We start from the raw sequence: 17,556 nt of genomic DNA on the forward strand, positions 1-17,556 counted from the left end.
GCGCGACCATTCAAGAACACACACAAATATGTTAGAAACTCACGTCAGCGTACAAACGTTAGAGCCCCTCGCGACTTTCCAAGCAACCTACGTCCACGAACTCGCAAACATGAATACACCCCGTTGATAAGGTGAACGTCTCAGCGATCATAAACTTACCAACGCGATCTCAAGCGTCACCTTACAAACTCCCGCGCTCGCGCCATCATGAATCGGAATCGTCCGGAAGTCTATATCCTCGGTACCAATAGTCTAGGTCCATGTTAATTAATAAAAAAAATAATTAAAAACTAAGAAAAATAACTCCCATATCCACTAAATAACACGTTCCATGGCGACATGACTGGGAACTCTAGTGCTATTGGGTAACTCACTCCCTGTCAGAATGTGTTCCGTACACCGAAAACTAAATATCAGAATGACGGCTCGCGATTATATGAATGGCCGCAGGGTTTCAGAATCGAATTTATACACGCGAGCACACGCGACAAACACGTCAACATACGAACGCTTAAGCCCTTCGCGATCATCTACGCACACCTATGCCCGCGATCGCGCAAACTTGATAACACTCTGGTAATTATGTTACTATGTTTTAATTGCCGCAAGGTTCTACTGTATCGATTTTGTTGGCTATTTTCGGCAAATTTGAGACTAAGAGAAACGAAAGCAATGAAATTGAAAGACGGATAGGTATTCTAGAGCGAATCAGTTATAAACTTAGAACGGAAAACTAGAACTAGGCAGGCTCATATGGGCATGATCGAAAGGAAATGTGAAGAATTTTTTGCCTTCTGCATAGTAGGAGTTGGGCGTTCCACCCAAGTCTACCGCATGGTCTATGGTAGAACATAACTCATCATCATGTTTTACCGCCGACGCCGGAAATAACAAACGCGGTCTCAAACGCGAACCCGCAAACGCGCGCGATCATGAAATCTTTAGCATTCATTCTAGCAACTTAGGTCCATACATTCAGTTGGACCAAGTTAAATATAGCTCATATCCACTAGACCACAGGTTCCACGGCGAGATGACTGGGAGCTCTTGTGATATGGAATAAGCCACTTTCTTCTAGAATCTAAACCGTACACGAAAAATTAAGTATCAGATTCACGGTCCGCGCGCGATCATTCTAGAACACACGCGAATATGCGAAAGGCACACGGTTATAAAATAGAATTTATACATGCGAAGTTACATACACGCTAGCACACGCGACATACAAACGCACACGCGATCGAACACGTTAACGTACAAATGTTCGAGCCCTTCGCGATGATACACGCGATCGCGAGTCCCTACGTCCGCACATACCTGAACCGTACAATGAATATCACATTCAGAATCACGGCCCGCTACAATTGGCCTAATGCAGTGTTTTAGTGGGCGACATTGCCTGTCTCGTCTGTATGTCTCGTTGTAGTATGTGATTCTGACGGGGAGCCCTTCCGAGAACCTAGCTCTACAGCTCCAGTAGGACAACTCTCGAAAAAACAACAAAAAACTAGAATAAGGACATGAAGACATGCACAGCTTTCAAATAACATTGAGAGGATGATCCGCGAAGTTTCTACAAGTGCACAAACGAGGAGAGCCGAGTGGAAAGAGTAATTACTTAGATGCTGATAGTATCCATTCCACGAAGCTGAAAATATCGGACGAATCATCATCAGAATCGGATGAAGATTAAAATCTTTTTTAAATATATGAATTAACATGAGAATTTTTTATCAACATAAAATCAAACTGTATTTTTTCAAATTATCATTTTCGCAACCTTTTGTAGATGAATCGATTCAGTGTCCCAAAATAACCCAAATAAAATAAAATCTGTTTGAATAAATCACATGTGATGTAATGGGATATGAAGCCACAATCATTTCATGGCTTTTCCAGTAGACGCGAGTAGACTTACGACAGCCCCGAAATACTTTATCATAAAACATTCATTATGCGTGAACCAAACTACTAATTAGTAAAGTTATTTTTGCTTAACAATTTACGTCGAAAATGCCCTCTCGCAGGTTGATGGGATTGACGGTATTGTAAACATCATCAAGCCACAATATATTCAATAGAGTTATCTAAATATAAGAACCTTCGCTCTTTTTAGTTTTTATTTGCACCAAATTCTACTACTAGAGGTTAATTAGTTCTCATGTTAATAATCCACCAAACATTATGACTACTGAGGATTTGATTTATATAAGAAGCCCGCTTCAAGATGTTGATTACAATACGCCTCGATAGTGGTGTGTCGAGGAGGCCGGGAGGGCTGATATGAGCCTTTTGTCTGTTCTATACCTTTCCTCTATTCACCAGCTCATAACCAACAATCAACCAGTAACAAATAGATAATTGAGAAAGGATGTGCTATGTGTGGTGATTGGCTATTCAAGTATTAGTAGTGTTTGAAGTACTAATGTATGTCTCATGTGATGATCATAACTTCAGCTGTATCTTGTACCTATCTAATCTATTACGTCTCTCATATATTGTCTTTTATTTCTTCTTTTCGAGTCCTATACTGCCATTCTACACCCGCCTTCAGCTGAATCAACAACGATGGTGATAGTGAACGTCTTAACACTCACACATTCTCAAACGCGGTCTCAGCGGGAACCTACAAAAATGCCATCGTGCACGCGATTACGAATCGGTGACGTCCGAAAGTCTATCCTTGATCCTAGAAGCCTAGGTCCATGCCTTCAGCTGGACCAATTAAGAAAATACGCCCATACCTATTAGACAACACGTCTCATGGCAACATGACCGGGAACCCTATCGATATAAACGATCCCACTCTCTGCCAGAATTCAAACCGCGCACTGAAAATTTAATATCAGACTCACGGTTCGCGCAACCATTCAAGAACACACGTTACAAAATCACGTCAGCGCACAAACGTTAGAGCCCCTCGCGATTTTCCAAGCAACCTACGAACTCGCAAACATGATTACACCCCGGTGATAAGGTGAAAATCTCAGCACTCATAAACTTACCAACACGATCTCAAGTGTCAACCTACAAACTCCCGCGCTCGCGCCATCATGAATCGGGATCGTCCGGAAGTATCTATCCTCGGTACAAACAATCTAGGTCCTTGTTAATTATTAAAAAATAATAAAATTGAAAAATAACTACCATATCCACTAGACAAAACGTTCCATGGCGACATGACCGGAAACTCTAGTGATATGGGGTAACTCTCTCCCTGTCAGAATGTGATCCGTACACCGAAAACTAAAGATCAGAATAACGGTCCGCGAATATATAAATCGCCGCAGGGTTTCAAAATCGAATTTAAACACGCGAAGTCACATACACGCGAGCACACGGGACAAACACGTCAACATACGCACGCTTAAGCCCTTCGCGATCATCTACGCACACCTATACCCGCGATCGCGTAAACTTGATAACACTGCGGCAATTGTGTGAACGTTTCAGTACTTACGAAGTTACAAACGCGATCTCAAACGCCAACCCGCAAATGCGCGATCATGAATCGGTCACGTCCGGAAATCTTTAACCTTTATTCTAGCAATTTAGGTCCATACATTCAGTTGGACCAATCAAAAAAAAAATAAAGCTCATATCCACTAGACCACGCGTTCTACGACGACATGATTGGGATCTCTAATGATATGGAAGAACCCACTTCCTTCTGGAATCTGAACCGTACACAAAAAATTAAGTATCAGATTCACGGTCCGCGCGCGATCATTCTAGAACACACGCGAATATGCGAAAGGCACACGGTTATGAAATAGAATTTATGCACGCGAAGTTACACGTTAGCACACGCGACATACAAACGCACACGCGATCGAGCACATTAACGTACAAATATTCGAGCCCTTCGCGATGATACACGCGATTCCGAGTCCCTACGCCCGCACATGCCTGAACCGTACAAAGAATATCACATTCAGAATCACGGCCCGCTACAATTGGCCTATTGCAGTGTTTTATTGGGCGACATTGCCTGTCTCGTCTGCAAATTGTAGTATGTGATTCTGACGGGGAGCCCTTCCGAGAACCTAGCTCTACAGCTCCAGTAGGACAACTCTCGAAAAAAAAAAAAAAAAAAAACAATTTACGTCGAAAATGAATTCAACGTTCCAAATCTATTCAAAAACATCTTATTTGAATCGTTAAGACATAACAATCATTTTAAAGAACTTTTATGAGTTAAAATTAACTCTTTTGAATAACAGACATATATGCGGCGTACCAAAATTAACAAAAAATTAAGAAACTTAACGGCAAAATAATTATTTTTTAGCCTCTCTGATGAGTGTTTTTTTTTTCTAATGTTTTAATATCAAAAAGGAATGCAGTACACGAACATTTCTACTAAAAAATATTAAATGCTACCACAAAATAATTATTTTTCAGACACCCTAATGAGAAAGAACTTTTTTCTAATATGTTTTAATATTTAAAATAAATACAGCGCACTAGCATTACAATTAAACAATTTAATGAACGATTACATAAAAATAATTATTTTTGAGCCCCCCTAATGAGTGAGATTTTTTTTTCTGACATGGTTTAACATCAAAAACGAATCTAGTGCACAACCGTTAATTTTAAAATTATTTATTAACCGTTTCGACAAAAAAAACTATTTTTGAGCCACCCTAATGAACAGTAAATATTTATTTTTAATGTATTTTTATATCAAAAACGAATTGAACGTACCAAAATTACATAAAACCGTCCTATTTGTACTGAAATGACAATGTTTTGACTTAAGTCCACCTTTTGTTCTAAACCGAGCCACTGTGCAATGTTATACAATATTATAAAACAATAGAGATTATTTGAAGCATAGGCGCTCCTCTGTGATGCTTCCTAGTGTTTACGTGTTTTTGATGTCAGTAAAAACCAATAGCATTGATATCAGATGACTAAAAAGCTGAACACTGACTTTCAGAAAACAGAACAGCAACCAAGTTCCTAATGCCCCAAATATTTACTTTGGATCGTTGTCCTGATAAAATTTATAGAAGGTTCCGATATTCACTTTTTTGCCACTTAACTCTTGTATATCAATTTAGTTGGTTGACATCTATATATAGAATCGTTGGTCGCTCTATTGATCGTCGGGCAATTTCTGTATTACCCGTTTTCATAACGTTTTATCTGAGTGTTTTACTTGCAACTTCCCATTCAATTTCAAGCCAGTTGTTCACTGAACGATCGTCCCGTTTAGTGTTGTGTTAGTTAGTAGCGGAACTATTGCGTGAAATCGTTGGAAAAATAATGAAATTGTTCCCAATTGAGATATCTGACGTTAAAAATACGCACACTGATATCTTGCATTTTGATACTACCGCGCTCCCCTTAAGCGGTTTATTTTCCTCCCAATTGAAAAGTCAAAACGGCACAATACCAACGCAGCTGGATAAATATAAATAGTAGCTATCAAACGTGAAACTTATCCGCCTGACGCCCAACTGGAACATTATTGGAACCAGTCAAATGATGACGAAAGTATTTTCTTGCATTGATGATATGTTCTATTTTAATGGCTTTTTAGGATAAACATTGCAAAGTTCTACAAAAAATTGAATTACAGGTAATAAAAAAAACTCGTTTCATCCTTTATACAGGAGACTAGTTTGTTTACGTACCAACGCAGGATGTAGAGATCAATGGAGTGATCTCCGAACCGAACCCTCACTTCAACATGTGAATATTTTGGAATGCAAGCAATTGTATTCAGTGAAAAAGACAGCGCACAACTTATTCGCTATCAGGCTCGATTCGGATGACCTTCGTCGAGTCTTCCCTTCTTAATTATGTTCGGGACAAAGTTAGTCTACCAGTTCGCCTGATTGTACCGCAGGTCATGAACTGCACTAACTACACTAAACAGTCAGGCCACCTATTGCGGCAAGGGAAAGCGATAAGTCAAATGTGGGGGAGAACATGATGACGATTGTTGCAGCAAAGAGACTGAAAAATGTATTTTCTGCAGGGAATCACCACAGCATCTTCCGTCATGTCTTGCGTACAAGTTGCACGGGATTGAATATAAACGTTTCCTTAAGGGGAGCTGGGAGCGTTCTCATGCAGAAATGCTTAAGAATACCTCGCCACCAGTTCATTCCGAAAATCCTTATGCTCTTTTGGCACGTGTTGAGCATGCATCTGATAATCTACAAGAGGGAATATCTTGTTAACTCGGATGCGTTCAGGAAGGGAATAAATCTTTCCTCCACTGGACTCTCCCATAAGAGTTCCAAGTTCTTCTCCTCTGAGAGTTCGCCAACTACATCTACTAGATCCAATGGAAATACTACTGTTGGTTTAACAAAAGGAAGGGTCTCTGTTATTCAGTATAGCCTTGGGATCATTGACACTGTGCTTTTGGTCATTACTTCACCGAAACTGACAGTCTTAGCGCGAAACTCCATTTTTTGAAGCCTGGAAAGCCCTTATTTCCGAGGAAAATAAGAGTCCTTAAGTGCTTTACCATGATTTTTTTCAGATAACCTCGGTCTGAGTCGCCGTCAACGAAATGGCGAACTCTTTTGTTAAGTTAGGCGATATCTAACATCAATTTGCTTCAATAATTTGTTCTGTATTTCTCGACGGAGTGTAGTAGTAAGATTGCAAACCACATGGAGCAATAGGGAGTTTGGATGATGGCTACAATCTATTATTCTGAAAGTATCGACGTAGCCTTGGCTCGAGGGTTTAGATGAGGGACGGGATTTCATTCGTGTGAAGTCCCGGCTTATGTCGAACCACTACAACTTAGATCTCTGGCGTATGGGGTTTGTGTGGCGCAATCTCTGTGCTTGTGATGGCAGCTATCACAACATCTAGCATGTTGTTTGGTCATGTGCACAATATTGTGACGCCAGGTCTCAATTAAAGCAGGACCTTCGTACCTGAGGAAGTGTACCAGTACGGGATACCCTGGCAAACCGCGATATCCTTTAGACAGTCACGTTTTTTCACGCTGGTATACGTACCAAGTAAAAAAACCGCGGTTATTGGAAAAACCACTAAAAACCGCAATCATCCGAAAATCCGTGTAGAAAAGCAAGTCCTTTCGAATGCAAAAGACTTATTGGTTACTTGGGAAGCCAACCGGTACGACTCGTACAGCATGAACATCTCACGCACAACTCGGTGTGTTGCCGATCCGTATCAGAGCCCTACAACGAAATCGTCAAAACAAAACACTGTAGCAACGACTTTAAAGTTCAAAAGCGCATTTAACTGACCCTTCAACAGGTCTCTTCGCCATGCTTAAACCTGACGTGGGAAACCACCATCAATAAACATTGATGCAACGGGCCAACATCGCCCCAATACAACCAGATCAGCAAACTATATTGTGTAAACATAAAGCGATTCAATTTATAATCATTTACCGGCACGTTTTGATTTGTTTCTTTTTCTGTCCTGCACCACCAACCCCATACCAAGATGCAACAGAATATATTTTTGGTCAAAATCCGAATAGATACAGCTGTAGGTGGTTATAGTTTCAGATTGGGCGCAACAGATTCCGTACCGCGCCGGGTATTTGCCCCGGTTGCAATTTTATTGCTCTAATTTATACGATGGATTAATCGTGGGAAGTGATAGGAGCGAAAGTTAGAACTGGTTCGAAAAATGATGGCACTCGATTAAATGTGGGGTGAGGGAATAGACGGAAATTGAATAGGAATTGCTTGTGGAATTTAGCGTTGAAAAGTTTGACACTATCGGCATTACTTGACAGCTGTATGACAATTGCGTCATCAAGCCATATGCTGTTTTTCCTTTTTTTCCGATGCAGCTGACGTTAAAGATACGTAATCGATTTTTTTTCACCTTTTTGTACACAAAATAACAAATAAATTTTATAAAATTAAATTATCACGACTCCACCTTTCATTGAACTACCTTGATCCCTATCATTTTGCTGGGATAACTGTCAAAAATACTAACCCACGAGGCTAAATAAACTGCCAAGGAAGATCGATAGCGTCGAACGAGGACGTGTTTACATTTATTTTTGAAAATCAATTAAAGGTTGATTAATTAAGATGATTAATGAAAATGATTAAAGATTAAAGGTTGAACATATATATTTAGAAAGATGAGCTCTATCCTAGGAGCAGATCACTCTAAGCATGTATAACAAATTTGCATCAAATTAGAAAAAATGCATTTAATTTCCATTTTTGCATCAGCTTTGCACTCCCTCGCAGAAAAGTTTGTTTAACAAACGTCCTACGCTGATCCACTTTGTTCGACGTTTTGTTAAATGTAGGGATAGTTTTTCTGTAGGGTTTTGACGTCTTACACGCAACGCAAACCACATTGCAGGCAACGCAAAAACATTGCACGCAACGCAAAATACATTATGAATTTCTATTTTGATGGAAATAAATGCATTTAATTTCGCTGATTTTTTAAAATGCATCACAAGTGATCTGCCCCTAGGCTCTATCGGTTTATGAAATAAAAGGATAATTTTATTCAAGCGAAAGGATTGAATTCCATGTTATTGAATTGAAGGAAATTCGAGAACAATTTAACAAAATATTTCATTTTTATAATCGGGTCATTTGGCTTTTAGGATTTTTTTGCGATGCAGCTGACGTCAAAGATTTTTTTTTTCATTTTTTAGCACGCAAAATAATAAATAAAAATTATTTTATAAAATTTGAATATTACGGCCGCACCTTCCATTGAATTACCTTGATCTCTATCATTTGGCTAGAATAACTGTCAAAAATGCTAACCCATGTGGTTAAATTTACTGTCAAGCAATGTCGATAGTGTCAAACAAGAACGTGTTTACATTTTCATTGAAAATCAATTACAAATCGCGTTTTGTTAAATCTGAAATGTTGTGCTGAATCGGTGACCTAGTTGCAACTATAATGATAATAGTACCAAGTAGACCCTCACATAATTTGAAAGTTATAAAATTCTCAAATACATCTCAACGACATAAATCCATCAAATTCCAACATCGACCAAAACCCCTGATCATTCCGTAAGTATGTAACCGCACATGAGATGGTGTCTCGAGTTCCCGTCACCGGAAATGCCATCACTGCTGGCGGAAATGTTCAGCGGAAAAGTGAAAATATTTTATTTCGCTCTAAAATTGAAAACTACAGACCATTAAGATATCAAAATACACAGTGTTGCCCTATCTGCTGCTGCTGCTGGACCAAGAGTCGCTCGTATCCCGGAAACAATTGGCCTGGCTGAGGGGAGCTTACAGAGCGGAATTCTTTGCAAGCTTGTGAACATACCAGGCATTTTTTTCTCTCTCCCCTATACAGTTTATTTCCTAACCAAGCATGCTTTGCCAAGAAGCAGACGATTTTCTTTCAGTTCGCCTCGAAGGAACAGCCAGCACCATCAGAAGAACCGAGATTGCATACAATGTTATTGCTAGTCAGTAAAACGGCAGGGCTGCAGCCCCCGGGGGGTTAATCGTTGTCTTCTCGTTTCGAGAGCTGTGGTTTTCCCTCCGTGCTTCCAACGTTTCCTTTCCTCCATAACACTAATAGTGGCGAGCATCCGAGCAATGTGGCTGATGGTAATGCAGCTACGCTCTGCTCTGCCCACTTCCGGGACTCGGCCCCACTGCAGAAGCTGCTGCTGGACTGGACTCGTCGTACTGCGGTGATGCTTTTCCCTCAGCATGCGATTCTTTATGACACGAAGATGCAACCTCGATCTCAGACTTCTCCGTTCTTCCCATTTACCAGTGGCGAGGGCTGATAAGAATTTCCGGAAACCGGAAAGATGCTGCACTGGATCTGCTTCTGCTAGAAGCTAGCGCTAGCTAGAGTCGAAGGATCGCTGCAGGAAACTAGCTTTCAGGAAAGGTTCAACCAAGGCCCGTCCGTGTTGAAGAACGACAGCATCCAGTACATGTTTCCCAGTTTTTTTGCGGAACGTTTATAATAAACCCAAACTCCCTCTGTCTGTTGCTGTTTTTGAAGTCTATCAAAAAGTTAGACATTCAACAGTAAGTGAATTGAACGTGTGTACCAAACAAGCAGGACCACCAGGTTAACCGAGGTAGTGCTGTATGAAAACGAAAAAAAAACAGTTTTTCCTAGTTCGTAGGAATTCATAGAAATTAATTCAGGCGTAATGGGAAACAGGTGAGTATATATACTCATTTTTTTGGATAGAGTTCAAAATCTCGACAGGTTGGCAAAGTGGTGAGGTGAAACGAATGATAATTTCTGTATGCTGAAAATTACTGGCTTCAGCCAAAATTTCAATCCAAATTCATTAAAAGAACTCGTAATATGTCGCCGTCGATACCTAGAAAAATAACTAAATTTACCAGGTCAAAGTCAGCTAATCTGATACAGCTGGAATAGAACAGGATTCTGGGTGGGCGAAACATGTTCTATTAGAACTCACACCAGAATTTCGTGTTAAGCGGACCCTACACGAGCATATTCCGGATAAACGTTTTTATCGCTAAGACATTTGATAACATGCTTCTGTAGGTATTTCTAAAGCACGGGCGGACTCAGCTGGGTTTGTGCTTACTTTAAGGCGGGGGTTGGAGATTTTGGTGGGTGAGGAGAATGAGTTATGTTAGAGTAGGGACTAAGGATCAACTTCCTTAGAGCATATTCGACAGCGCAGGATTTTATATAGGAGGGAATTGGAACGGAAGTAATCACATCCCAAGCAGAGCGTTTTGATTTATTATTTCAAACAGTTTTATTTCAAACTTTGAAACGGATATATGCTGCCGTTCTGTTTGTTGTTTCATTTGAAACACATTTAGGTTTGTTGTGAATAAAGAGTATTGAGCACACTACACTCAGATTCGATTGACTGGGGAAAATAATTTCGAGTCAAATAATAACCGAAGGAATCGTTCAGAAATTTGATAGTAAATATTATAACTATTGAAGTAGGTACAGTCCTTGCAAATATCGTCCTGGAGAAAATGTTCATTGTTTCAAAGTGCTTCCATATTTCAGAACACTGAATGCGATCGTTTTTTTTTCGAATTTGATAAATAACGATTGAGATTATTCATTGCGCTTATGTCTGACATTACTTCCCAATGTAGCTGACATTAATGATACGTTATTCTTTATGTAAAATGATAAAAATAAAATATATTGTGAAATTTAATTACATTTAATTCAACAGTATTGGACCTTGCCCTCTTTTGCTCGGGTAATTGTCAAACAAAGTAACCCCAGTGGCTGAAAAAGCTATCATGTAACGCCGATAGTGAAAAATTATCAACGCTAAATCCCGCAAGCGTGCGATACCTATACCCAAAATTGAATTTTCGAACCAATTCTAACCTTCACTACTATCGCTTCCCACGATTAATCCATCGACTAAATTAGAGCAATAAAATTGCAACCGGAGCAAATACCCGGTGCGGCGCGGAATCTGTTGCGCCCAATCTAAAACTATACCTCCACCTATAACTGTACCTATTCGGGTTTTGACCAAAAATATATTCTGTTGCATCATGGTATGGAGTTGGTGGTGCAGTACAAAAAAAGAAACAAATCAAAACGAGGCGGTAAATGATTATAAATTGAATCGCTTTATGTTTACACAATATAGTTTGCTGATCTGGCTGTATCGGGACGATGTTGGCCCGTTGCATCAATGTTTATTGATGGCGGTTTCCCACACCAGGTTTAGGGATGGTGAAGATACCTGTTGAAGGGTCAGTTAAATGCGCTTTTGAGCTTTAATTGTGTTGGCGCAGTGCTTAGTTTTAAATCGAAAAATGGATTAGTTTTTTTAAGAGAAACATGCGAAATTACCCAGCGTAGCAGGGTAATTAGTTCTCTAGTTTAACCATTTAGAGACAGGTGGTTCGACATCCTGAAAGAATTCCAGCTCAAATGCAACAACCCACTGATACGCCCAAAGCATAGTGCAATTTCGTCCAACATGGGCCAAATTATAAACGTTTCAATCTTTCTTCCGACATCGCACAAAGCGGAAGCACAAAAATCGGCACTAGTGAAACGCTTTGTTCTATATCCAGTGCACAAACAGTATTGTATTGTTGCCCTTGGCTGCGCAGCGAAATGAGTCTGCCAAAGGAAACAAAAGTGCCCGTGCTACGGGAAAACACAATTTCGATCGATTTCGATAATAAAACTCGTGTTAGACCCACAGTTCAGGAGGTGGAATAAGTAGTAAAAGTTAAAATGGAACATAATCTCGCGGAAGCTACGTACATTCAGCTACACCACGTCAAAAACTGTGTTTTGATTATGTTTAGAAGTTTAGCACAAGCAGCAAACGTCGTTTCAAAGAACAACATGCAACACGAGGTCGAATTTAATAACATAAGAATTAAGCTCCCCGTGTATGTGGACAATGATATGGTGGACGTTCGTATTCATGATTTGGCACCGCGCGCTAAGGAAGATTACATCAAACGAATTATGTCGCAATACGGAGAAGCTGATGACACTTTTTTTCATCGGTATTCCCAATTCCATATTGTGAGGATGCGAGTGACTGAACCAATATCTTCTTACATGACTATCGAATGCAAATCACCGAAGGATGGCGTAACCTATAAGCCAACAACGCTGATCACAAATTTCGGGCAGATCCCAACATGCCAATTCTTTAAGCAGACAGCCCACTACGGAAAAAAACACGTGCCAAAGCAACTAGTCAAAGCTCCAGTGTACTTCCCAGGGGGCACCTTTGGCCGCTCTGCTTCGCTCTACTTGACGTTTAGCTGTGAAGGACGGCTAGGCTCGTTCGACTGATCCTTCACAGCGAGAGCGGAAAGAAGGCGTCTTCAGGGTCCTTTATACTTAGCCGGGGAAGCGAGTGACTCCTTGGTGTTTAGCTTCCTCTTCCGGTGACCCGATACCAACGCACTACTTCTCGAACCACGGGCCGGCACTTTTGTGGAAATATGCTTCCGTACAATAGAACTGACTGATTTGGTCCAGCGAAAAAACGTCCAAACGGGGCAAACAAGATACGACGTCGTTCATTCACCGTGGCTCGAAACTTTCTTATGATGGCCGCCTTCCACATTCGACCAAAATAACCAACACCACGAAACCGCAGCGCCGCATAACTGTCTTCTCCCTTGCGGCAGAACCAGTAACCAATTTAACAGCAAGAGGAGAACGGTGAATTACCTAAACCCTATGTTATTAATATACAAAAATAAAATAAAAATTATCTAACCTATCAGCACGAACAAAACCCTTCATAAACTCAACGATGAATAAAAACTAAATGTGAACGGTACCGAACAGCGGTGAGCATAATTTACGTAAACAAATACACTCTACGGAGTGTATACGCAAAAACAGGTATATTTCCACCCAGTGCCAAATTGTTAACCTGACGGGTTACAAACAACAACTTGAATTGGAATGTACTCATTTTGACCGAAGTAAAAGCAAGCAAACTAGAAAAATAACCGGTTCATTTGCGCGCATATTTTCTACGGGCGAATCCATCTGTCGTTTTGAAAATTGACAGTCATATGAAACGCCATCCTGGCAGCCGTCTGGTGCCCTTCTGGCTAAGGCAGAACGCAACAACCGTTTCTGGCAGAAAAAATCGTCTTATGATTATAAGCGGTTGGATTTGGGTTTTTCCTGCCGTGCTTTTGGCAGTTAAATTCATTTCGGAACCGGTTCGGACTTTTGAGTTCCTAACCTAACCATTATTTCACAAAAAATAAAGTTGATGGGAATCCACCTCCGAGATCACTATGTGCTATTAGGCCACATCGAAAACTGTCTCAGACATGACGTCATTAGAAGTTTAATAATTTCTCCTACGGTCAATGGATCAATTTGCAGTCTTCCACAAAGTTGTACGCAATCAAATTATCTTTCTAATCTTCGCTTGCAGTGATGAACCGGTGTATACAATGCTACCACAGAGAACAGACATCCACATCTGTTCCATAACATATATTAATAAAACTTGTGTCAAGATTTGAATGAATATACGTTGAAACACTAGCGCCGCCACACCAGCTTATCTCAACTAACCCGTAGACCAGCATTCCAGCTCATGAGCAACAACCGATTCCGACTCAATCAGTCGATGCATTTGAAATGGAATCAAAATACTGAATCCACTTAGAACTCCGAACCGATTCCGGAACCGGTTTGACTGGGTATATAAGTATATTTATGTCGGCCATTTTGAAATGTCCATGCGGACAGCTGTCAATTCAAACGAACTCACCCACCGAACGAAAAGACGACAGTAGCGCACCTGACGATAATATACCAACTACCTTCGAAAAGGTCGTCGATTTTTACACAACTTTTACGCAGGATGTTTGTCCTCTGTGGTGCTACCTAGTGGTGAAAATGTAAGTTAGTGGGTTTCCGCCAAACTTCGATCACGTTGATCCGGTAGCTAGACTTGTCCGATTTGGCTAAAATTTGGAGCAGATTCTCGTGATAGGACTAGTAATCGACTCATTTTGTTCTTGTCACTCTAGGAGAGATACAAAACAATCAAGTTCATTTTCCGGCTTCCGGACCGTTCTTATCCGCTGAAACCCAACAAAATGTTTTAAAACCGTTCAACACGGGTCCAACGATAGACGTCTGTGAAACGGTTATTTGGACGTCGTCCAACGTTGGTTCAACGAATGTCCTGCATGGGACGATTTTCAAGCCAAACCGTTCTTATAGGGTATTCAAATCTGGATTGGAAATGATTTTGACAACGATTTGCAGGAATCTAAATTAATTCCGGCCTTACACCACCTGCCACTGAATAGCTGGAACCTGAATGTATTTCGGCATTGCCTGAATTAGGGTTGCCACCCCTCCGTGTTTCACCCAGAGGCTCCGGTTTTTTGGAGAAGATCTACACTGATTTCTCCGGGTCTAGTGAGACGATGAATAATTTTAACTGAACTGAAACGAGTTCTTCTGGCGTTAATATTGGCGGCACCTGCAGCGGCCATTAACTGTTGGCCAGAGAGAAAAGCTTCATTGTTGCAAAAGTTTTTTAGCGTCTGTGAAGATGAATAACCGAATTTGCATTAAGCAACAATTCCGGAAGATACCGCAGTGTCTTACCCGCTTTCCTGCCTGCTTCACTCTACTTCTTCGGTTAGCTGTGGCAGCTGGCAACCCTTGTCCGGCTTATCCTCCACAGCGATAAGGGTCGGTGCCTTTGGATTTTTTGTCGTTACCTGGGAAGTTAAAATTTTATTACCCCTAGCAAAACAGTTTAGAAACGCGAAAAATGTACAGCTTAATGAGAAAAGCTCAGAACAGTGGTGTACATTATGCTTTGCTAAAACAAAGCACTAAAGGGTTAATGTGAGTCGATTTCGGTAATTAATACCTCGACGAGTTACAAAAAGAACGAACCTCACTTAAACTCACCAGGTAGGTCTGGTTTCAACGTATACTCGTGCTTCTATAAAAACCTATTCCAGGTCAGTAAAAATCTCCAGGTGAAAGCCTCACTGGAGGTGGCAACCCAAGCCTGGATCATGTCTGTATTCAGGCGCTTTTGGTTACAGAGATGTGGATTAACCCGGTTGTAAGTAGCGGTTTGCCCACTACTCGGGTTCTTGTTTACCCGGCGGACTCTTCTTCCAGGGTGGCCTAGGTGCTTCTATCAGATTTTTGGATTTTCGTAACACAAACAAAAAAGGTAAACAAACAAAATAAATTAATAAATTTACCGACTTTTATTTTCACCAATTCTCCCTTCACTGCACACTACCCTGCGCTGATCTCTTGCTGCTGGCGATGGCGGAAAGGCAGACAGTTTCTTCCGACTGGCCGGGACTACAACGGTCGCGTTCTCCTGTGGTCGTTGGCTACTCTGGCAGTGGTCCTTTACAATTAGCCAGGAGGTGAGCTTTGCTCCTTTGTCGGAACCTCCTTAGCGACGTTGGTGACGAAGCACCGGATTCTTTTCTCCCCGCAAAGAATCCCGGAAGACACCGCAGTGTTGTTCCCAGGCGAAGCCGTTGCTCTACCTGCTTCCCTCTCCTTGGTTTCTGGCTGTAGAGGAGAGCAATGCTCGTTCGGCTGATCCTCTACAGCAAGAGGGGGGGGGGGGTGCTTATGATCCTTTGCGATTAGCCGGAGAAGCGAAAACTCCTTTACAATTAATTAGCTTCCCCCGACGGCGATCCTGCACCACTGAAACTTTTGACCGAACCATGGGCCGGCACTTTCGACGGGAATCTCTCCCGTCGCACACGCGCGCTTCACTCACAAGCTATTGTGGTAGTAAACTTTTCCGAAAAACGACGTCTGTCTTCAACCGTAGTTCGTCACATTCTCCTCTTTTCACGATGACCACCTTCCTCACGACCAAAACAAACACCCAAAAAAACGCACCGTCGCATAGCTGTCATTGCAATGGTACAGCGTAGTCAGACCACTTTTTCAGAGAAAGGAGAGCGGTAACCTAACTAAACCCTAGGGGCAGATCACTCTAAGAATGTATAACGAATTTGCATCAAATTGAAAAAAAAAATGCATTTAATTTCCATTTTTGCATCAGCTTTGCACTGCCTCGCAGAAAAGTTTGTTTAACAAACGTCCTACGCTGATCCACTTGGTTCGACGTTTTGTTAAATGTAGGGCTAGTTTTTCTGTAGGGTTTTGACGTCTTACACGCAACGCAAACAACATTGCACGCAACGCAAAATACATTATGAATTTCTATTCTGATGGAAATACAGTAAGATTCCGTTTTTGGCAACATTTTTGTTGGTCATAATAAGTTTTAAAAATGTGCAATAGATATTTTTGTATCAATTGATATCACATTATTTGACTTCATTTCCAAACATGGGAGTCATATTAACCCTCAAAGGCGCAAATCAATTTTTTTATATTGTGAAAATTGTTTCATAGCTTCAATACATTACTGTGATAATTTTGAGATGTTTTTCGCAATGTTGTTTTACAACAGTGTTATGCATTTAAGGGTTACCTATATTTTACACAAGACGTGTTGTATTTAACCATTACAATAAGTGTATAGATGCATTATTTATGTATAATATGGATAAGTTGCAAGTGATTTTTACAACAAAAATGGTTTTCTTCAAGCCTAAATATCATCAAGCATTGCAGTTCGATTTTCATTCTATCAATTTCATTTGAAAGATCAACGATTTGTTAGTTATGGAGAAGCAATAAATTTATTTGTTTTTTTAAAAGAGCTGTGTTTTTTAAACAAAATTGTTCAATAATTTTCAGAAAGAATACATAACAGCCCCAGGAGCGAAATCAACACTACCATTCAGTGAATTCTTCAAGTTTTGACGTTCAGTGGGCCGAAGAAAATCGATTCGAATTAAATGCTATTTTACATATTCGTAATGAGGGGAATTGCACTCGAGAAGTGCGCGAAGATTGTAAGATTTTTACAGGACGGCACAGTGGGCAGAATGCTACTTTCGACGCTCAAATCCTCTAGCGCCCTGGGTATGTATCCTGAAAGATTTGTGTCTTCGGAAAAGTATTTTGGATGAAAATGAGCATTATTTTGACAACTGACTGATAAACGTTTCTTGCAAAGAAT

This window comes from Topomyia yanbarensis, chromosome 1 (genome assembly GCF_030247195.1).
Source record: "Topomyia yanbarensis strain Yona2022 chromosome 1, ASM3024719v1, whole genome shotgun sequence".
NCBI classification, from domain to species: Eukaryota; Metazoa; Arthropoda; class Insecta; order Diptera; family Culicidae; genus Topomyia; species Topomyia yanbarensis.